At 38.0% G+C, this 23,730-nt stretch overlaps 1 protein-coding gene and 1 non-coding gene across 2 annotated transcripts in view; one reads left to right on the top strand and one right to left on the bottom strand.

The window, feature by feature from the left end:
• Positions 1-23,730, top strand: part of PHLPP1 (PH domain and leucine rich repeat protein phosphatase 1) — a 255,340-nt gene that overhangs the window by 3,015 nt on the left and 228,595 nt on the right. The gene's annotated exons all lie outside the window — the stretch shown is intronic.
• LOC120361695 (U6 spliceosomal RNA) lies at positions 12,242-12,348 on the bottom strand. Its single transcript, XR_005577835.1, has one exon. It is a non-coding gene; the product is annotated as a U6 spliceosomal RNA (small nuclear RNA).

Below are 23,730 nucleotides of genomic sequence, written 5' to 3'. Positions count from 1 at the left end.
CTTTTCCTTGTAAAGAAAACCAAATAATAATACAGTAGCGTTTGTAGTATCTGAAGATAGTTTGTCAACTGGATGGCATGCCTTTTAAAGTTTATGGCCCAGGAAATAGATGATTTTTTTATGTAAGATCAACAGCTGTATCTTTTTCTCCTGTAATTCATGTAATTTGTAAAATACTACTATTTTACAAAAGCATTAAAAATAGGCATCCTTATACCTACATGGAAGGAAATGTATATAAAACAAGGGATGTATTAAATAGAGTTTGAACACATTTTACATGGAAGGAGTGTGTTATCCCCTTGTTTTGCTCATGATCGATATGTCCATTGTGATAAATGTCCATGGAAAGGTTTTGGGTGTCATAGTTATGAAATTTAAATCTTTGTTTCCCGTCGATTCTCTTCAAGAGTGTCCCAAGTATTCTAGTGGGTAATAAGCACTTGTTTTTTCCTCAAAACTCATCTTAATACTAAAATCACAAGTCTTTCCCAGTTAAATGTTTGGCATGATCTTTTAATCTTGTTTTGTTCTCTGTGAAAAGCAGTAATTGTTAACCTCATTCCGCACTTACTGCCTTGTTTCTATATGCACAACCATAAATGCATTTATGCCACTGAGTATATGCTTACAACTAATAAAGTGGGGATGCCACACACAGTGTCCACTCTATTCTTGAATTTAAAGCAGTGTACAGGTGTCCTAGAAGAAAGATGCTTGATTGTTACAAAGTTATCTAACTGCTTGTTTTTTAAGCAAAGTTGAGATTATTTTATGCCTAGGTTAATATGCCACACATCTTTGCTCTTATTCTTTTGCCATAGAACAAAATTTAGTATGGTGAATCTACTTGAATTTGTGCTAAGAAGTTCAGTTATTGATGAACGAAGTGTAATCACTTATGGAAGCATTGTCAGGACTTCACATATAGTGAAGGTTTGCACCAGGCTGGAAGTGATTCTTAGAAATTCTGTGTTCCGACAGAATATAGGACACCTCAACAGGAGAGAGTACATTTTGGTAGAAGTTTTTTTTTTTTTTTTTTTCCTGTAGGAAGAGGATAATTAATGTTTGTTTTAAATAACACCTTTTACAGGGTTTTTTGAAAATTCTGTACCCCATTGGTAATTTTATATATGACTTATTTTTACATTTATTGCTGCATGTTGTTTGTTTATCTATAGTTGGGGTTCAGGATAGCTAGGAAGTTGCTTTCAAATTCTTTTGAATATTTTTCTTTATTTAAATTGAGCTTACCTATTGTCTTGAGGGTCTACTCTCTTGAAAATTACCTTTCTATTAAATTTAAATGTTTGTAAGCTGACTAGGGTTGTTCTTTAGAGTCTTTGAAACCCATTTGTGGTTGCTTTGAATATTTAAATATTTATTTGGGTAAAGTAAAATGAAAGTCTTTAATGAACAAAAAGGCCTTGGGTAAAGGTACTATCTAATTACAGAGTTGTTAATGAAAACTTGGTTTGAAAATTGTTATAGCATCTATACCAGGCCACCATTCTCTTAGCTGACTTAAGATATGAGAAAATTTAATTAGCTTTATCTGAAGTTACTTAAGTATTTAACATCCTTTTAAAATCAGACATCTTAAATTTTGCCTGAAAGAGAGTAATTGTAGGTTAAAAAAATTCAAGAACTTAGGTTGCCTGACATAAGTTGTGGACTCCTAAAGGTGAATGAGCTTTTGTTTTCGACTTTCTGGGGAGCCTTTGTCATTGATGTAGGGCAGCATAAAACTGTATCTTTTTTTTTTTTTTTGAGACGGAGTTTCGCTCTTGTTACCCAGGCTGGAGTGCAATGGCGCGATCCCGGCTCACCGCAACCTCCGCCTCCTGGGTTCAGGCAATTCTCCTGCCTCAGCCTCCTGAGTAGCTGGGATTACAGGCACGTGCCACCATGCCCAGCTAATTTTTTGTATTTTTAGTAGAGACGGGGTTTCACCATGTTGACCACGTTGGTCTCGATCTCCTGACCTCGTGATCCACCCGCCTCGGCCTCCCAAAGTGCTGGGATTACAGGCTTGAGCCACCGCGCCCGGCCTAAAACTGTATCTTTTTATATTTTTTTGACTCTTTTCTCCCACCACTTAGATCTGAGTAGTGTAGCAATTTCAGTTCGAATTTTAGTAATGACAGAGGGTGTTGACAGAATAAAGTGCACACTCACTGTACCTGGTGAATCTTGGACAAGGTGTTTTTATGTGTGACTCCTTGGGCTTTCTCTGGAACAATCTCTTTATCCCTCTCATATTCCCTTCCTTTTCTCTTCTGGGAATGATCAAACCTTATGTGATTTCCTACATGCAAACCAAAAGGGGTAGTTCAGCATTAAGCTATAATATTGACGAGTAGTTCTTACTACTATAATTACAGCAGCATTGAGTAACATGGTTTGAACATGTGACATCAGTGCGTGCTTGAACAGTCCCTTTAATTTTCAGTACAGAGGGTTTATATTTTTTAAAATATTTTAATTTTAATGTTTCTATTTATTTGTTTTTGCTGTAAATTACATGCCATCCTTCCCAACTGTGATTTGACAACATCTGTAATACACTGGATTTTATTATCTTCAAACATCTTGAAGGGTTTCCACATAAATTATTTCATTTGCCCTTTCAAAAACAGTGTTAAGGAGGAGTCAGTGACAATCTTCTTTTCAGATTGAGAAATTGATGCACAGAGAGATCTGACCCTTGCCCGTGGTTTTTCCATCCTCGGCAGGATGGAGAATAGAGAGCTTGGGTATTCTGTTTTGCAATTCATATCACTTTCCATGAATCGATGCTAAAATAAATTTACACTTGAATTTTTCACTTGGTTAAAAGCATTCCGAAAATATGCTGTTTTTGTTGGTTATGAGGTGATATATTCTAGTTCAAAGTGGTATTTCTTGTGAAATGTGGATGGTTCTGTTTTTCATGCTGCCTTTAAAAATATAGAGAACCAAGATGAGAAATAAGTAGTATGGAAAGAGAAGTAAAGTGTTCTAAATATTCTGGTTGCAAATAGTCATGCTTGCATTTAAGTTGATATGAATGAAAGTTTACCTAATAGTTCTTTATTCTCTTATTCAGGTATACCTATTTGTTAAACTGTAAATCTTCATTGGGAAGTGGAGAGTTAACACTTTGCCTGAAAAGTGGATGACTTTTGAGGGGGGTGTGTGTATTGTGTGTGTGTGCATGACAGTTCAGTTTCTTTAAAATATAGCTTTTAAAGTAACTGAAAATATCTGTCATTAAATATCTTATTTACCTAAACCTATTATTAAAAAATGGAATTGCCTGTCTTTTAATGATGCTTTCTTGGTGTTACTATGCTCTTGTGTAATTTTTATAATTCATATGTTATAATAGTGCTGGAGAGAAAGTTCTTCTCCCTGAGTTTCAGTTATTTCTAAATAACAAAAATTTTATATGCAATGAAGTAATTTAGGGGCAGGAGATGAGTATAAATGAGTTTGTGTAAAGTTTTAGGTTGAAAGTTTTATCTTTTGGTTGCTACAAGATTGCCCGATCACCCACCTTAAATGATATACACAAAGACGGTTATTTTTTTAAGTGTGAAATGTTTTTCTTGTTTCTCGTTCTTTTCTTAGAATCCTGAATTTAGCTTTTCATTGACAGGTAACACAACGTTCACTGACATGTATATGATCGAAGCTTAGTGTAATACTTGACGTTTTAGTTTAACATTTGTTGAATTTAATTTTTGGAATTTTCTTAAGCAGCTGATGGTGTGTGCCCTGATTCTTCAGCTTCCATCCTGTTTGAGTCCCCAGGGATGTGTTAAACACACATACACACAGCAGCATTTCTCCCATGGCAAGAGATTTTAGATGTGCCACATACTATTAATATCTTCTATTTCATGTGAGTGAACTCTGGATTTTGAGAGAATAGCTCTCTCTCAAAGTTTTCTTTAACTTTGTTAACAGGTTTTCCCCCCACTTTTCAAAGGCATCTCGTACCTTAATTTTGTAGTGAATTTAATGAGACATCTGTCAAATGAGGCATCTTAGATTTAATGATTTTGTTATGTGCCAGGGTTTAACATGGTTCAGTCTATCTGGCCTGGAGAAGGGTTTGATTGTACTGTGAAAGTCAAGAGATCCTGAAGACACTCAATAGAAAAAAACGATTCCTTAATTTTGAAAAAGAGAAAGAGATGTTATCAGAATGTCTAAAACAGCCTTTTTTCTTTAACGTTCCACCTTCTAAACTGATTCCCTTTAATCATAGGCATCTGGTAGAACACTAGTAATGAGGGGTTTTGAATCTGGTCTGATGTCACTGTGATTGCAGGGCAAACCATTTTTTATAGTTAACTTTGGTTTTCTAAAGATAATATAATTAAACAAAATCGACCTTGTGGATTCATTGGATATTTTAGATATTTGTAACCTAAGGTTGTATGACTGACTGACTGGATTTGTATGAAACTTCAACTCCAGAAAATTTTGATAAATTGAAACTCAAAGACCTGGAAAGAATAGACTTTAATGATACTTCGATTAAAAGACATTAGTATATTAGGTAACTGTGAAATAACAACTCTTTGAAGTTCTGTAATATTATATTTTTTATCGAGCATAATAATGGTTACTACATTAATGAAGTGTTATTCTTTGATTTTAGAATTGGAATGGTTTCGTTGTGTTACCATGACTTGGCCTCATATGCTTTTTGGCATGTTAAATGAAACAAGCAAGGCATAACCATTCTGTAATGCCACATCCATACTGAAGTAATCCTCCCATCCCCCCTTGTATTTGTTACATTTGAGATTTTTATACATTTTAAAATGTCTTTAACAATAAGTATAATCCTAGTGGCCTCTTTGAGTTTGTGACCTAGAAGTTATAATGGAAACTCCATAAAGTATTTGTAGGTTGCATATATTGTATGGTTTTGCAGATATCAACACTTTAGCAAAACATAAGCAAAAAATACCCAGCATTTTTGGCATATGCTTTTCTAACTGGAGCTTGGCTAAAAGTAAATTAGCATCGCTTCTCGTTTGTGAAAGCATGCAGTTGAAGATTGAATGAAATTTGAAATATTTGGTTTTGGACCATTTCAATAATGAGTGAAAAATCTGATTAGAAGGTGAAATTTGAGAGAATTCGAATTGGTTGTAATTTTTTAAGTTTTTTTTTCCTCACATTCTGTTTGAGGAAGAGATTTGTATTTCTTGTTCTCTCTTTCTTCTGATTTGGACATCTGAGGAAGAGCAGGTGGAGAATGAATCTTTTCATATACCTGCCTCAGTTAATAATGTGTTAGAGCGTTTGGACTTTCTTTTCAAATACCAGGCATGTTTTTAAAATAACAGCAAGAGTTTGGCTGGTGTGGTGGGGGTGGGGCCAAAGTAACTCTTCTTTTCAAAAACAGAACTTTGGGAAAGAATTTTTTCCTTTTATCTCACACTGTGAGAGAAAATATACTGCTTTTTAGAGAAACTAGTCTGAGAGTTGGGAAACTTGGCATGACTTGGGCATTCATTTTAACCTACCCTGGGCTTTGATTTCCTCATCTGTAAAACGACGGGGTTGGATAGAGCAAGTCCAAGATCTCTTCCAACTCGTAACATTCTGAGGCTTTATTAGAGAGCGTGTTTTTTTTTTGAAGGCCCTTAAAGATGGTAGTTGTTTTAAGTTCTTCAAGACATGGCTATGGGCTTAAAACTGTCAAATCCCCTGCCTTTTCTTATGGGCTTGGACCTAATGTATACAAGTCAGCTGGAGGTTGCCAACCAACCAAAGCAGACCTCCTCTTTGGTGTTGATTAGGACAAGAATCGATGTTTGATGACCTGTTCCCTGCTATTCCTGCTCCCAAAGTAGAATTCAGCATGCCAGAGATGAATTTAAAGAACTACATCCTCTTTTAAGTTAAAGTGAAATTCTTAAATTGACTTAGAAAGTAAGATACCTTCATAGTCTAGTTCATCAAGTTTAATAACTATTGGAGGGATACAAACGTGGAAAATTTACTGGCTACTTGGCTTTATTCATGGTGAGCTATGTGTTTGCATACCAGTATCTAGAGTCAGTAGAAGAAAACACATTTTAAGAAAATGGAATTTTTGCAGTTACTTTGGTTAGGTAGTAGAATTTCGGATCTCGTAGAGATAATTCAGTCCAACATCTGTATTTTTATAGATGAGAAAAGTAAGCCTGTGAGGTAAAGTATCTGGTCTAGAATCATTGGTCAAGTCCATTTCGGAGTTAGGAACACAGCTTAGGATTTTGATGATCTCTGTCCAGTGTTCTTTTTTTCCCCGCACTGTGAATCTGTATGCTTAACTGTCTTTGGTGGTTCTTTATATTAATGCTATTAAAAGTGAAAGTTAAAGAAATCATGTGCTTTACACAGTTGGTGGTTTCTCTATTCAAGGTTTTTTTCTAATTCTTTTCATTCTAATCAGTGCTTTTGAGGGGTTGTATATCACTTTGACAGATTGTAAGAAAGGAACTTCTGATGAACAGGTGGGTATTTTAATTGCACAGAGGGAAATTAGATTTCATCAGTGATGTTACCTTTGTGGGATGCATGATAGAACTATTGACAGTTGGCAGAGAAGAGGTACAGTGTTAGAAAATCAGTGTTCTTAATTCATTCAGTATTTTGAAGTTGAAATTGTTAAAATAATAAAAATGTTGGAAAAAAATCATTGAATTAAAAAATAATTTAGGAGAAAAAGTTAAGCATGAATTTTGAAAAAAGATTTCTCTTTAAATATGTATGTATTAAAAAGATTCAGCATTATATTTGAATTATTTTTAAAAAGCTGTTATGTCAAAATTAATTTCAACTTAGCTTATTTTTTAGGTACGTGTACACAGTTCTACCTTTCTGTGACATAAAAGGAAACAATTTGTTCAGTAATCTTTGGGCTTTTGTTGTATGCTGATTTGGAAGTCTTTATCATAAAATATGCCATTGCTTTGAATACTTTCTCTTTCTCAGAGAAAGAAATATCCTGCTCTCATAGCAAAAAGATAGTTTGTGAACTGTGGAAACAAATATTTCCAGCTAATTTAGGGGATGACAGATTTCCTTTTATTCTGTTTCATTTTAATTTAATTATTTACCTTAAGCTAAAGTTTTAGCTTCCCTTCTATGAGAGTTAACCTAGTAAGTCAATTAATTCCTCAAAGATTACTGTTCATTTTTAAATGAGTAAAGAAACTTTTAAAAGTACGTAAGTACACAAGGGTAAAAATATATTACATCTGTCATATTGAGTATTTGCTCCAGATGCTGAAGCAGAGGAGAAATTCCTCTTGATGGTCTCTTAGAGAGGTGGTATGGCTGGCGTGCAGCTGACATTCAGTTTTAAGTAACAAGGAACTCGCCCGTATAAACACTGCTATAATTGACAGACTTATTCTTCCTTACGCGCGTGCACACATGCTATATATATAGATACACGTATATATGTATATATACATTATATTTATGTATACATAGATTGAGATTCTGTCTCAAAAAAAAATTAAAGCAGTGACATAAAGCATTGATTTCTGTTTTCTGAATTGGAGCTCTGACTAATTTATTTTGCATTAGGCAGCAGTCTTAACTGCTTATTTATACTGAACGGACTCACTGAACTTTTTTCACCTTCTGGAGAAATTCTGGGGCTATCTAGAATTGCCTGCTCTATGTATCTATGATATCTATAGATATCTATGGTATCTGTAGATAAATAGAGCAGGCAAGGGATATGAACAAGTCACAATGAGTTACCAGTTAAAGTTCAACAAAATTAAACTGCAGATTTTTTTTAAATTGAGACTCCCCCCCGCCCCAGGATTAGTTATCCTACTCAACCCCTCCCATCCATAAATACAACTACTACCTCTCATCATATCCTACTTCAACACTCAATGGAGAACGTAGGCACGCGTGTGTGTGTGTCTCAGCACTCAATGGAGAATGTCTGTCTGTGTGTGTGTGTGTGTGTGTGTGTGTGTATATATACACTCACCCTGCCAGTATTTTATAGTTTTCTATGTGTAAAAATTTAATCCACTGTTTAAGATAGGAAGGAGAGACCAGGCTCAGTGACTCACACCTGTAAACCCAGAACTTTGGGAGGCCGAGGTGGGTGGATCACCTTAGGTCAGGATTTTGATACCAACTTGACCAACATGGTTAAACCCCATCTCTTACTAAAAATACAGATATTAGCTGGGCATGGTGATGGGTGGCTGTATTCCTGGTGACTTGGAAGGCTGAGGCAGGAGAATCGCTTGAACCTGGGAGGCAGAAGTTGCAGTGAGCTGAGATCAAGCCATTTTACTCCAGCCTGGGTGACAGAGTAAGACTCTGTCTTAAAAAAAAAAAAAAAAAAAAAAAAAGGAAAAACAACAAATTGTTTCTGTTTCCACATTTTTAATTGAATAAGTGTATTCTTTCTTTGATTTAAAATGCCCCTTTTGGCGGGTATGTGGCACATACCTGTAATTCCCACAGTTTGGGAGGCCAAGGCACTAGGATCATTTGTGCCCAGGAGTTCAAGACCAGCCTGGGCAACATAGTGAGACCCAGTCTATTTAAAAAAGAAATTAGCTAGGCATAGTAGCATGCTTGTAGTCCTAGCTACTTGGGAAGCTGAGGTGGGAAGATTTCTTGAGTTCAGGAGTTCAAGGCTGCAGTGAGGCATGATCATGCTACTTCACTCCAGCCTTGGTAACAGAGTGAGACCCTGTCTCGAAAAAAAAAAAAGTCACTTTTCCCGGAGTTTATTCCTTTTTGCTTGTTTGTTTTAACTGGCGGGCCAGGGATTAAAACTACAATATGGAGTAATGTAGGTTTAAGGTAGGTATTAGGATTTGTCGGGGGACAATAGGGAGAAAGGAAAGGCTCTTTAGCCTTACCACTGCATTTCTTTTTGATGTTCCACTTTCCCATGCCATTGTCACTTTTAGGATGGCAGCTTATATGCTCTGGATATGGACTTACCAGGATACTCCTTTCCTGTGGATTTGTGATCATCTCTAAGTGGCTTGGATGGGAAGGGGAGAGGGGGCTGGAATATAAAATACTGCCCGTTTGTGTTTTTTTCACCCTTTACATCATTAGAGATAATTTTAGGCTGGGCAAGGTAGTTCACGCCTGTAATCCTAGCATTTTGGGAGGCCGAGGCTGGCAGATCACCTGAGGTCAGGAGTCCAAGACCAGCCTGGCCAACATGATGAAACCTTGTCTATACTAAAAATACAAAAATTAGCTGGGTGTGGTTGTGCATGCCTGTAATCCCAGCTGCTCGGGAGGCTGAGGCAGGAGAATCACTTGAACTCAGGAGGCAGAGATTGCAGTGAGCCGAGATGGTGCTACTGCACTCCAGTCTGGCTGACAGAGTGAGATGCTGTCTAAAAAAAAAAAAAAATTTTAAAGCAGTGACATAAAGCATTCATTTCTGTTTTCTGAATTTGAACTCTTTTTTTTTTTTTTTTTTTTTTTTTTTTTAAGAGATGGGGTTTCACCATCCTGGCCAGGCTGGTCTTGTGATCCACCCATCTCGGCCTCCCAAAGTGCTGGGATTACAGGTGTGAGCCTCTGTGCTCGGCCGAATTTGAACTCTTTGACCAATTTATTTTACATTAGGCAGCAGTCTCAGCTGCCTATTTATACTGAACAGACTCACTGAATTTTTTTACCTTCTGGAGAAATTCTGGTGCTACCCCTTGAAGGTCATTGTGAAGCACCTATGGTTTATCTTTTTAATTTTAAAAAAGGAAGGTTGACTTGCCTGTTGAAATTAGTAGACTCTGCCAGTGGTGCCTGGAGGTTCATTTTGGCTAACCTGAGAAGGGGTTTCCATGCGATGTCTTGAACTGATCACAGTTCTTGATTACAGGAATATAATCTGAAATAGCTCTGACTTGAGAGAGCAGAACTTTGTGATCCTGTGACCAGTGTTCTAATTGTACTCATGGTGCGTTAGTGCTGTTCAGTAAGTTAATTCCTAGAAAAAGTGAAGTGTTTTTTTTTTTTTTTTTAAATTGGGAATGGGGGAGGGAAACGGAACACATGTCAAATACAGAAAAGTCAAATTAGAACATCTACAGTCTTTGGCAAACAGGCTTTCATGTTCTATTGACCAATTCTTATTTATTATGTAAATGACTACAAGACACATATATTACTGCTGGTAGGTTTTGTGGCTTTATAAGATTGTTTGTTGGACAACTAGGTTTCTCTTCTATAGACTTTTAGTTGTGTTGCAGAAGTTCCAAATCACCTTTGCTGGAGTTGGCTATAGGCTTTAATACATGAACACTTAAGGAGAAAATCTCTGGACCCATTGCTATGAAATACTAAATGAAGCCGGGCATGGTGGCTCAGGCTTGCAATCCCAGCACTTTGAGAGGCTGAAGTGGGCAGATCACTTGAGGTCAGAAGTTCGAGACCAGCCTGGACAACACGGTGAAACCTTGTCTCTACTGAAAACACAAAAAATTAGCTGGGCATGGTGGTGTGTGGCTGCTTGGGAGGCTGAGGCAGGAGAATTGCTTAAACCAGGGGGGTGGAGGTTGCAGTGAGCCAAGATCACGCCACTGAACTCCAGCCTGGATGACAGAGCGAGACTCTGTCAAACAAAAAACACCTAAGTGAAATGAAACTGCGGTCAACGAATTTATTTAGGTGTTTGTAAGTAACAGTGCTTTCTTCCACAATGACAAACAAGGTGTTATTTTTAAAAAATTTGAATAAGCAAGTGTAAAAGAATTGAACTGCTTCAGCATAATTGTATCCTGCTGCTTAATGTTCAAGAAATTGTATAGTTTTTTGGTATTTAGCAAACATTTCTATCATCCTATATACTAATTACTGTTTAGTGCTTTATAAATATTAAGTGCTTTATAATATTAATTTAACCTGCATAACAACCCTGTGAGGTAGGCTATGTTATCACCCCAGCATTACAGATAGAGAAACGGAGTTACAGAGAAGTCTGGTAACTTGTCTAGATTTGTACACCGAGCAACAGAGAGGCAGAATTCAAGTTCAGGCATCAGATGTCAGAGTTAACTGGTAAGTGTCCCCTTTGAGTTGCTGAATATGGAAAACTTATCCCTAATGAGCTTCTGTGGCCAGTTTGGGCACACCAGCATTTGTGAAGACTTTAAACTAGTTACGACCTGGACTTGAAGTCTGGCTGTGCCACTGACACAGAGCTTTTCTGCATTCTTTCTTATCTGCTGTGCAAGGTTGTTGAAGTAAGATAATGAATGAAAGTGCCTGAGACAATAGTACTAGTTGTTACAAACCATCACTCCTCATTTTGGGATACGTGTTGCCGCTTTTTCTTAGGGTGGAAAGAGCACTGGATCCCTTCGCTGATCTGTGGGGCTTCTCTTCTTTACATGATGTGAGACCTACAGTAAACTGCTTAATCTCCTTTAGCCTCATTTGTTAGAGAGAGAGAGAGAGAGAGAGAGAGAGAGAGAGAGAAAGATTTTTAAAAAATCTGTTTTTGGCCCACTGCGATGACTCATGCCATAATCCCAGCAGTTTGGGAGGCTGAGGCAGGTGGATCACCTGAGGTCAGAAGTTTGAAACCAGCCTGGCCAACATGGTGAAACCCTGTCACTACTAGAAATACAAAAAACTAACCCGGTCTCGTAGTGGGGGCCTGTAATCCCAGCTACTTGGGAGGCTGAGGCAAGAGAATCCCTTGAATCTGGGAGGCAGAGGTTGCAGTGACCTGAGATCACAGCACTGTACTACAGCCTGGGCAACGTGTAAAACTTCATCTTAAAAAAAAAAAAAAAAAAAAAAGTCTGTTTTGAAGAACTTTGTGAGTTGAAGAACTTTGTGAGATTCAGATTTGATGATATGTGTGGAAGTGCCTTGTAAACTGTGAGATGTTATACAAATGTAATGTGGTTTTATTATTTTTAGCAGTGGTAAGTTGCCACAAATGTTAATTAGAGTTAATTAGGGCTCATTAAGGAAGATGGGATCTACTGGTTTTGGGCACTGATGCTGTTACATGGAAGACTGTACAGGCATACCTTGTTTTACTCTGCTTCCTTTTGTTGTGCTTTGCAGATACTGCATTTCTTACAAATAGAAGGTTTGTGGCAATCCTGTGTTGAGCAAGTCTGTTGGCAACATTTTTTTCCAACAGCATATGCTCACTTTGTGTCTCTATGTCTCATTTTGGTTAGGCTTGCAATATTTCAAACCTTTTTATTGTTTATAATTTTTAAAATATGTGGAATGTTTCATGAATTTGCATATCATCCTTGTGCAGGGGCCATGCTGTTTTTCTCTGTATCATTCCGCTGTTAGAATGTATGCTGCCGAAGTGAGCACCCTTTTCATTGTTATATCTGTTACAGTTATCTGTGATCAATGATCTTTGATGTTACTATTGTAATTGTTTTGGGGCACCACAAACTATGCCCATGTAAGATGGCAAGCTTGATAACGTTGTGTGTGTTTTGACTGCTTGACCTGCTGGCTATTCCCCCATCTCTTTCCCTCTCCTGGGGCCTCCCTGTTCTCTGAGACACAGCAGTATTAAAATTGGGCCAGTTGGTAATCCTATAAAGGCCTAAGTGTTCAAGTGAAAGGAAGAGTTCCAAGTCTCTCACATTATATCAAAAGCTGAATATGATTAAGCTTTGTAAGGAAGGCATGTCAAAATCTCAGAAAGGCCAAAAGCTAGTCCTCCTGTGCCAGTTAACCAAGTTGCAAATGCAAATCATGCTTAAGAAGGCAGAACAGCCTTATTGCTGATATGGAGAATGTTTTAGTGGTCTACATAGAAGATCAAACCAGGTACAACATTCACTTAATTCAAAGCCTAATCCAGAGCTAGGTCCTAACTCTATTTAATTTTATGAAGGGTGAGAAAGGTGAGCAAGTTGCAAAAGAGAAGTTTGAAGCTAGCAGACGTTAGTTCATGAGATTGAAGGAAACAAGCTGTGTCCATAATATAAAGGTGCAAGATGAAGCTGCACAAGTTATGATGCAGAACCTGATGTAGAATCTGCAGCAAGTTATCTGGCAGATCTAGCTAAGATAATTGATGAAGGTGGCTACACTAAGTGACAGATTTTCAGTGTAGATGAAGCAACCTTCTAATGGCAGAAGATGCCATCTAGGAGTTTAATAGGTAGAGAGGACAAGTCAGTACCTGGCTTTATTCGAAGGATAGGCTGACTCTCTTGTTAGGAATAAATGCAGCTAGTGACTTTTAAGTTGAAGTGGCTGCTTATTGTATCATTTTGAAAATCCTAGGTTCCTTGAGAATTATGCAAAATCTACTCTGCCTGTGCTCTGTAAGTGGAACAACAAAGCCTGGATTACAGCACACCTGTTTATAGCACGATTTACTTAGTATTTTAAGCCCACTGTTGAGACCTACTGCGCAGAAGAAGAAAAGATTCCTTTGAAAATATTACTGCCTACTGAGAATGTACCTGATTATCCAAGAGTTATGATGGAGATGTACATAGAGATTAATGTTGTTTTCATGCCTGGTAATACAACATCCATTCTCTATTCCATGGATCAAGGAGTAATTTTGACTTCCTCGTCTTATTATTTAAGAAATACATTTTGTAAGGCTGTAGCTGTCATAGATGGTAATTCCCTTGATAGATCTAGACGAAATAAATTGAAAACCTTTTAGAAAGGATTCACCATTCTGGTTACCATTAAGCACATTGATGATTTATGGGAGGAGGACCTCCATTAACATGGGTTTAGAAGAAGTTGATTCATAGATTATTTTGAGGTGTTCAAGACTTCTATGGAGGAAGTAACTGCAGATGTGTTGGAAATAGCAAAAGAACTACAATTAGAAGTAGAGCCTGAAGATGAGACTGAATTTCTGCAGTCTCATGATGAAACTTGAATGGATGAGGAGTTTTCTCTTATGGGGGAGCAAAGAAAGTGGTTTCTTTTTTTTTTTTTTTTTTTTTTTTTTAAAGAGACTGGGTTTCACCATGTTGACCACGCCGGTCTTGAACTCCTGAACTCAGTGATCCACCTGCCTTGGCCTCCCAAAGTGCTGGGATTATAGACGTGAGCCGTTGCGCTTGGCCCAGAAAGTGGTTTCTTGAGAAGGAATCTACTCCTGGTGAAGATGCTGTGAACGTCGTTGAAATGACAACAAAGGATTTAGAATATTACATAAATTTAGTTAGTTGATAAAGCAGCAGCAGGGTTTGAGAGAATTGACTCCAATTTTGAAAAACATTCTACCATAGGTAAAGTGCTATCAAACAAAGAGAACTCTTTTGTGAAAGGAATAGATAATTGAGTGGCAAACTTTATTGTCTTATTTTAAGAAATTGCCACAGCCACCCCAATCTGCAGCAGCAACCACTTGGATCAGTTGGCAGCCGTCAACATTGAGGCTAGACCCTCGACCAGCAAAAAGATTATGACTTGCCAAAGGTTCAGATCATTGTTAGTACTTTTTTAGCAGTAAAGTATTTTAAAATTAAGGTATGTACATTGTGTTTTTAGACATAATGCTCTAACAAACTTAATAATTGAGTATACAGTGTAAACACAACTTTTTATATGCACTAGGAAACCAAAAAATTCATGTGACTTTATTGTGATATTTGCTCTGTATAAGTGGTTTGGAACTGAGCCTGCAGTATCTCTGAGGTATGTTTGTACACATTCATTCATTTATTCAGTAATTACTGTGATTTAACAATTTTTTTACTGTGATTAATTACTATGTCAGGGGTGCTTTTGAGTTAAAAGATGACTAATGTGAATTGTCTAGGATCTTTGAATTATTTACCAATTTGAGGGCATGTTTGTGGAAACGAGCCAACATTAACAATAAAAAGGTGAAAAGTGTTCTAATGGAGATGTAGCATTTGCAGGTTACTATAATAGAAGGAGAGGGGAGAGAGGGGCTCCAAACTTCACTGTGTGCTTCCCTGGAAGGACCAGGAGTAGACTGTTGCTTCATTTCTGGGGTCCTGAATTGTTTTAGGAGCAACTATAAATTACTGGTTCAACGTATAGTCTGGCTGAGTTTAGGATTAATGGTTAACACCTGGGCTTTTTTATCATTTGAATCGTTTTGTGTTCTATTTGGTGTTACAGTTTGTGAGGACCTAAGTTCTGGGTTAATAAAATATTTGTTTTGATTTTTTGAAACAAAAAATGCAAATGTGCATGTGCTGGAGGTTGCGCTACAGCCTGACAGTAGCCTAGAGTACACTGAGAGACATTCTCTTATTCCTTTTATTTTTAAGGCCTCTGAGGTTTAATTTTTCTATGGATTTATGAGGTTGATGGGAAGTGCTGTTTATCTTCTGAAGAGAGGTACTTTTTTTTTTTTTTTTTAGTTTAATGTCATATGTACACCACATTAATGTAAATACTGGAAGATGATGAATTGGTCATGACCTGGGGGCATTTTTTAAAACCTCTGTTTCTCCTCTCTGGATCTTCATGGAATTTTTTTAAAAAAGCTTCTCGTGTATACTAGGAAGAAACAATATCTTTCAGTGTTCATATAATCATAAAACAACTTACTAGCTCTTTTATCCGTGGCTGTAAAACCTGTACTACACACATGGCACGTTAAGTCTTTACTAACGACCTATTATAAATTATTTTCATCTTGAGTAGATGGCAGTGGCTCTGTGAAATATTGTCTTGTAGGAATGTGGATGACAATATTGAAAAATGAACTGCTTTTTGCTTTTTATTTTTTAGAATTACGAGAAACACCATGGTAACAAAAAAGAGTTATTTCAGCCTGTCTGACTAAAAGAAGTCATGCTTCTAATTCAAATAAAATACTTCTAATTCAAACCAATCAACATTCAGGTTAATTACCTGCCAGTGGGTATTTTCCATCGTCTATTATTAAATAACACCAATTTGCCCTCTATGAAAATTTTTACAGAGACTTCAGTTAACTCATTAGTGCAGTATCAACACTTGACAAGCTGATTTTTATAGGGGATAGTAACAGAAATGTTAGCAGCAATGCATTCAGAAGGAGAATAGTTATTGGCCCTTGTGATTATAAAGCAAAAGCTCAATGATCCCTTGCTTTGTAACCAAGTCATATGAGGGGCATGGTGTTTTAACCAAAATGAATATGCACTGAGAAAAAGTTCTATAAACATATTTTGGAACTGTTTAAGAGAATGTCATTCTTTTTTTTTTGAGGCAGGGTCTGGCACTGTTGGTTAGGCGGGAGTGCAGTGGTGCAATTTTCATTCACTGCAGACTCCGCCTCCTAGACTCAAGCTATCCTCCCACCTCAGCCTCCCTGGGACTACAGGTGCATGCCACCACATCCGGCTAGTTTTAATTTTTGTATTTATTTGTAGAGACAAGGTTTTGCCATGTTGCCCAGGCTGGTCTCAAACTCCTTAGTTCAAGTGATCCATCTATCTTGGCCTCCCAAAGTGCTGGGATTATAGGCACGAGCTACCCTGCCTAGCCAAGGATGTCACTCTGAAGATACCACACAAAATTTCATTTGTAAGAGTAGCGATTATCTTGTTAGTGTAGTTGAAATGCTTATTTTATATCCTGAATTGGCTTTTAGTCACTATAATTGGAAGCTGTCATTGCTTCCTACTTTTATAGATACGCATACTTTCCCTCCCCAGTCCCCCATCAAAACAACAACAACAACAATAACAACAACAACAAACACCCTCTTGGTTTTAAAAAACTGACAGATTAACCCAGGTGCCATCGACCTCTAGATAATCCTAATGGGTAAAAGAAAGTAGTAGAGTTCATTTACCTTTAGGGTACTATCAGAGGCACAATTATTACCCCATACACAGTATCTTCTTTGTCTTTTATCTTATCCCTTTTATCTTTATCTTACCTCATACACAGTATCTTCTTTATCTTTTAGAAACATGTACTATTGGAATAGAACAAACCAGGGTTGTCTGTAGACAGTTACTCAGAACCTGACAAATGCCGTAATTGAAGTAATACCTGTTAGAGTATTGCTTTGCCAGGCTTCACTGGTATAAAATGCGTGACAACCTCATGGGTAGCCCAGAGATGGCCTGGAATCTTTGCACCAGAAGGGACCAGAGGGCGTCTAGTACATCTTCTTTTCTAGCATAGAAACCTCCATTTGTCCATTCCTGATTGATGGTTAGTTGGCCTCTGCTTGTTGACTGCTTTGTGTTGAACCTTGGCTCCTTGAAATATGATCTGTGCACCATCACCATCAGCTTCTCTTGGGAGCCTGTTAGAAATGCAGAATCTCATGCCCCACCTCAGACTTACTGCACAATTGGCATTTTAACAAGATCCCCAGGAGTTTCATCTGCACAGTGGGAATGGGAGAGAGTAGAAGTTAAAGGAGGGAAACCACCATGTGGTTCAGGTGAGCCACTGAGGGCCTGAGATAGGGCAGTAGGAGGGAGTAATGGAGGTTGATATGGACATTATCCTGGTGCTCAGTAGCTAATTGGCTCTTTTGTCAACAGAAGCTCCAAGATGACAAATTTATAGTTGGGTGATGGAAGAATTGTGGATCAGTTCATAAAAGTAGGAAGCAACAGATTGTGCAGGGGATATCACTGATTAATTCAATGATCCTTGAGGACCAGGCACTACTTAGGAGTTGGCAACATAATGAATGAAAGTGTGTCTTCTGCTCTTAGTATTTACAATTTAACATTGAAGGACTGGTTTTGCTGAGGCATGAGTTTGAAATGGTAATACATGTTAAGCTGACTGCAACCATCTGTTTAGCTGGTAAATGGACCTGGCTCACCACCCAGCTTGCAGATCTCAGTAGAGGTTTGTCACTGGTTACCATATGTGTGGTAAGTCTCAGGAAGTGATATAGACATTATTGACATTATTTATTTACTTGGTTTTCTTCTAAGAGCCATTTAGTTTTCCCGTATACAAAATAAATGCTAGTAATAGCTATGGCTGTCAAACAGAAGTCAGGAGGTCTAAAAAGAGTATGTGTATTACATTTATGAAGTTCTTAGGATGTATGTCTTTTGACTGTTGAGTTTTTCCCAATGGGAGGTGGCATTTACGTAAATAATAATAAAACTTGAAATGTCTTAATGGAGGCATTTACACAGTGCCAGGGGAATCCAGCAAGGCTGACAAACCAGCTCTCCCTGGAAGAAGAATCTTGGGAAGGATTCTCCATGAAAATGAGAGACTAACGTTGCATGAAAAGGGTATGCCAGGTACTAAAGCATGAAAGACAGGGCTCGATGTAGGTGGGGAACGGTGAGTAGCTAGGAGTGGTGAAATTTTAGGCCATGAGATGAAAAGTGATAGGAAATGAGACTAAAAGGGAGGTTGAGGCCCCGTAATGAAAGGCCTCACATGCTAAGGACTTGTTAAGTCGAGTGGAGAATGACATGATTAGATTTGTAGTCTTTGGCATTAACTGGACAGCCAACTGGAAGACAGATTGGCAAGGGAGTGACTGGAGACTCGGAGACTGCCCTAGTAGGGCCTTTGATAAACATTTTTTGACTTTGTGTGTTAAAACACTCTTTTAGGGGCTGATGAAGGAATGATATGCTGCCTTTGCCTCAAGGAGTTCAGCCTAGTGCCAGGGAAGGAAAGCCTGCAGTGCTGCTTGGAATGTGCTGCTTGTAAGGTTTACAATGTGTTTGTTATACTAGATAGAGAGGTAATCACCTCTGCTGCAGTTGTGATAGGGCAGATGGGAGATGCTTTTGAGGATTAGGAAGAGTAGACCAGGAGCTGGAGTGGATGGGATAGGACATTTTTGGCAGGGAACCTAGGAGCTAGATGACGGTCTACACCGGGCAGTGCAAACGAAGAACTGTGAATATACAATAATTGTGTGGAATGTAAACTTGTTGGGTCTTAATGAATGATTATATGTGGAGGGAGGAAGAGCAGTTCAGGATTTTTTTATTTATTCCTGAACTAATTTGAGTACAGCACTTCCCACTTATTTGAGATGTTCCAAGACATCTAGTGGATGCCTGAAACTGGGGATAGTACTTATCCCTATAGGTAGAACATTAGATATACAGTTGGCCCTCTGTGTCCATGGGTTCTGCATTCATGGATTTAACTATAGACTGAAAATATTCAGGAAAAAAATAAAACAATAAAAAATAATAGCCTGAGTAACATAGTGAGACCCTGTCTCTACCATTTTTTTTTTTTTTTAAATTAGCCAGATGGGGTGGCACATGCCTGTAGTCCCAGCTGCTCGAGGCTGAAGTGGGAGGATGGCTTGAGCCTGGGAGGCCGAGCCTGCAGTGAGCTGTGATGGCACCACTGCACTGCAGCCTGGGTGACAAAGTGAGACCCTGTCTCAAAAATAACAAAAGAAACCTAAAATGCCCGGTGTGGTGGCTCACGCCTGTAAGCCCAGCACTTTGGGAGGTTGAGGCGGGTGGTCACCTGAGGCCAGGGGTTTGAGACCAGCCTGACCAATATGGTGAAACCTTGTCTTAAAAAAAAAAAAAACCCTAAAACAATACAACAATAAAAAAGAATATAAAAAAACCCCACAATGCATTATAACAACTATTAAATATTTATATAGTGTTTACATTGTGTTAGGCATTATAAGTAATCTAGAGATAATTTAAAGTATGTGGGAGGATATGTGTAAGTTATCTACAAATATTTATATAAGGAACTTGAGCATCCCTTGATTTTGGTATCTTCTGGGATGGGTGGTGGTCCTGGAACCAGTACGACATGTATATCAAGGGGTGACTCTACTCTGTTTCTTCCTATACATACATTTCCTGTGATAAAGTTTAATTTATAAATTAGGCACAGTAAGGGATTAATAACAGTAAATACTACAACAGTGGAACAGTTGCAACAGTATAATAAAAGTTAGGTGAATATGGTCTCCCCAAATCTTACTCTATTGTACGCATCTATGTTTGGACTGTGGTTGGCTGTGGGTAACTGAAACTGCAGAAAGTGAAATTGCAGATAAGTGCAGACTGCTGTATGTCCTCCATGTTGGTAGCTAGGGATGTGGTGTGAACTAGACCAACAAAGTTTTTTATGTCTGGATGACTTGGAGGTTTCTGGTTTAGGGTTTACTGTAATCCCGTTAACCAACAGGCAGAATATGGGAGCAGGAATTGGCTTTAGGGTAAGGAGAGAGGTGATGAGTTAGAATTTGGATGTGTTAAGTTTGAGGTTTCTGAAGAACATCCGAGTATGTCTGAAGAGCTCCAGGATTACCTGTATTTAGGTAGTACTTTTGAAGCCTTTGGATTGAATGAAGTTGCTAGATAGAGTGAAGAAAGGCCTTAGGAAGCAATTCTGAGGAATGTCTGTGTTTAAAAAGTAGTAGTGAGTTATATTCAGTGAATGAATTCAGACATGAAAGAGATGAACCTCTATGATTATGTTTATATGAAGGTCAGTTAACTGGCAAAGCTAGTTTTTGCTGATGTAGTGGTTACCTTTCAGCGGAATATGGATGGGAAGGGACATGAGGAGCCATCTGGTCTTGATACTGTTTTTTGTATTGATCTGGGTTTTAGTTTCCTGGGTGGATACATATACAAGTTTATTGATTGGTACCCTTATGGTTTGTGTGCTTTATTTGATGTACATTATATCTCAGTGGAAGAAGAGAAGTGGTCCTGGAGGCAGAAATTGGAACAGTGTTTCTTTCCTGAAGGGAGAGAGGCTAGGGATGATAGATGAACAGAGGGGAAAAATTTAAACAAAGGAAAGTCTTGGAAAAAATAAGCAGGCATGGAGCACCCATGAAGGAGTTAACCCTAGGTGGGAAGACAATCATCTCTTTCCATAAGGCTTTTAGGAAGGATGGATAGAGAGATTCTTGTAAGAGTTCTGAAAGTCTTGGGTCTCAGTTGGCCTCAGTTTTCTTAGTGAATTAGAAGGTAAGGAAAAGCTGAGTCTCAATATTTATTGTAATATGCTTTTTCTTGAGCTCATCAACCAACTAATCATAGTGTATACCATCTATTGGGAATTCATGACTGATTTCAACTACTGCTGAATTTTTGGAAGACTGATCTTTCTTGGGCCATCCTGAAGCAAGCACCTTACTGCACTGAAGGAGAGGTGGAGGAACTGATTGCCAGAGTTGGCTTTACAGATTTGCCAGTGCTTGCATTGGGTAGGTTTGTTTTGCTAGCACAGCTTGTAGTTCCCTGCTCCTAATCTCTAAGGGTGTGTGTGTGGGTGTGTGTGTGTGTGTGTGTGTTTGTGGGTGTGTGTGTGTGTTTAGACAGGGTAGGTGGGGAGGCAGGAAGACAGGTTGCTCAGAAGCCTTTAGGAAAGCCACAGGTAGTAAATAAGCTGGGATTGTGCCTTCCATTATATACTGTTTCCTTTCTGTTTATAAACTCATTTGTGGATATCTTCTGAGATAGATTTGATTTTTTTTCTTAAGACTTCTTTTTTCTTATGACTCATTGATAAGAGCTGGTTCTGAAGAATGTATTTTCCATTCATAGATTATCAAAATGACTTATGGATTAAATCTGTTTATAAAGTGAACATAAAGACGTGGTAAATTTTAAATTCAGATAGGTATAAATGAGATGGTATGACAGAAAATTATTTTAAATAAGAAACACTGTTAAGAAACCATGCTAAACCTATCATGGGAATCCTGTTAACTGTAGTAAGCATTGAATTTTCATTCTGTGCTCAGTACCTGGCTGGATGTTGAGATTTTAAATTGTGGTTATTGAAACAAAAACTAGCATGTTGTTCTTAAGAATATAATCGTGGCTGGGCATGGTGGCTCATGCCTGTAATCCCGGCACTTTTGGGAGGCTGAGGCAGGTGGATCACCTGAGGTCAGGAGTTTGAAATCAGATTGGCCAACATGGTGAGAATACTAAAAATACAAAAATTAGGCGGGCCTGGTGGTGCATGCCTGTAATCTCAGCTACTCTGGAGGTCGAGGCAGGAGAATCACTTGAACCTGGGAGATGGAGGTTGCAGTGAGCCGAGATCTTGCCACTGCACTCCAGCCTGGGCAACAGAGCCAGACTGTGTCTCAAAAAAAAAAAAAAAAAAAGAATGTAATTGCTTAAATATTTAAATATTTACTGATGTCCTTGGATCATCTAGCTCTTTTATATTCCCCTAGCAAAATTGTTTTTGTAGATTTTTAGTAAAGATGGTTTGAGAACTAGGATAGAAACTCTTGAGAAAGAACCATAAATGCTTACTCTTCATATCAAACATGATGAATTACCAAACTGCAGTAAGAGTGGAAAAAAATAATAGACCATTCTTGATTTTATAGGACTTGGTGGAATGGCTGTAGAGTTCGGTTGTTTTTTACTTGCTCAGGAACTTTGTGTTTATTGGGTGAGCAGTTGTTGGCACAAAGGTTTGTTTGTGTTCAAAAGTCACTGATTAGTGGTAAGAGAAACTATTTTTTCATATGGGATATTGCCTTTTTTTCCGAGTCTACTTAGTCAATCCAAATGTGGAGTGCTTGCTTCCCAAGGTATAAGGTGCTTTGAAGGTTGGAGGAAAAAATGAGTCACCAAATCCTCTGCCTTTTCAGAAGTTTTAGCCAATTGCACAGGGACACAGATACATAAAACAGAGCGGAGTAAGACAGTACCATGGGATTCTTCCTCTTTAGTTTCTTTCAAATGCTTCTTGAACTTTGTGCCTTTTATGTGCCAGTCTTTAACAAGATATATGTGACTTGGTCCTTGCCCTTGTGACTTCAGAGTAGGGAGTAAACTTACCAAATACTTTTATAAATAATGGCTTAATTGTAATTGTGCTGCATGCAACAAGGAAGAAATCTAGTATGCAGTGAATTCTTGTTTAAGCTGAGACCAGCAAGTTTAAGGACTTAGAGGAAAGACCAGTGTGAATACAGTATAGTGATTGAGAGTATTAGGAAATTTTACTGGGCCATATCATAGGTTTGTGGTCTGGGGCTAACTTCTGCCTGATGAATGCTTTGGTCATCATAGTTTTTTCCTCTTAAATTCACTGGAAAATAGGTAGTTGTGAATTCTCTGTTAAGTCTAGCTACAAGGGCCCTTGAGGTCACAATAAGTGTTTTGGAATTGTTTTTAACATAATGGGAAACCATTCCATTGAGTTATCAAATGTTCTTTAGATTTGTCTTTTTCAGGGACAGGTGCCATGACTATCATTTTCTAACTTTTTATCTTATCAATAGGAGGGAGAAAGGGAAGATAAAAGTCTTCTCTGTATTTGTATATCTGTCTGTTCTATATTTGCTAAGCCCAATATTCTGAACACGAAAGAACAATCACTTTTTCTGTCCTTCCTATGTACATGCTTTGTTCATCTTTTAGCCACCTACACAGCTGTGTGGTTCGTTACACAGCTACATCGATTGACTGTATGTTCTCTGAGGTCTCAAGATGCTCCCACAATGCAAGAGGCCATGATCTGGAAATAAAGGCTTAGTCTTTTTACTGGCTTCCTGTTAATTTTTATCGGAAGCTCTATTTTGCTCTGTCTCTGTCCTACCCTAGCACACTTATTTTCCTTTTCTTAGAAAAAAAAAATTAGTACCTCTCATTGAATGGGTTTATAAAATTCCCTGCTGTATATTCCAACTTCCCCTAATTCACCTCCAACAATAATAAGCTGTGCTGAACATCAAGCGTGTTTGATTGAAGACATTAAAAAACACCAATTCAGTTTGTTCTCTTGGTACTTGAACAACCAACTTCCATTTTAAGGGAGCTGGAATACAGC

Source organism: Saimiri boliviensis, chromosome 13 (assembly GCF_048565385.1).
Source record: "Saimiri boliviensis isolate mSaiBol1 chromosome 13, mSaiBol1.pri, whole genome shotgun sequence".
Taxonomy (NCBI): domain Eukaryota; kingdom Metazoa; phylum Chordata; class Mammalia; order Primates; family Cebidae; genus Saimiri; species Saimiri boliviensis.
The sequence above is the reverse complement of the archived record's forward strand: the minus strand, read 5'-3'. Positions and strand labels throughout refer to the sequence as shown.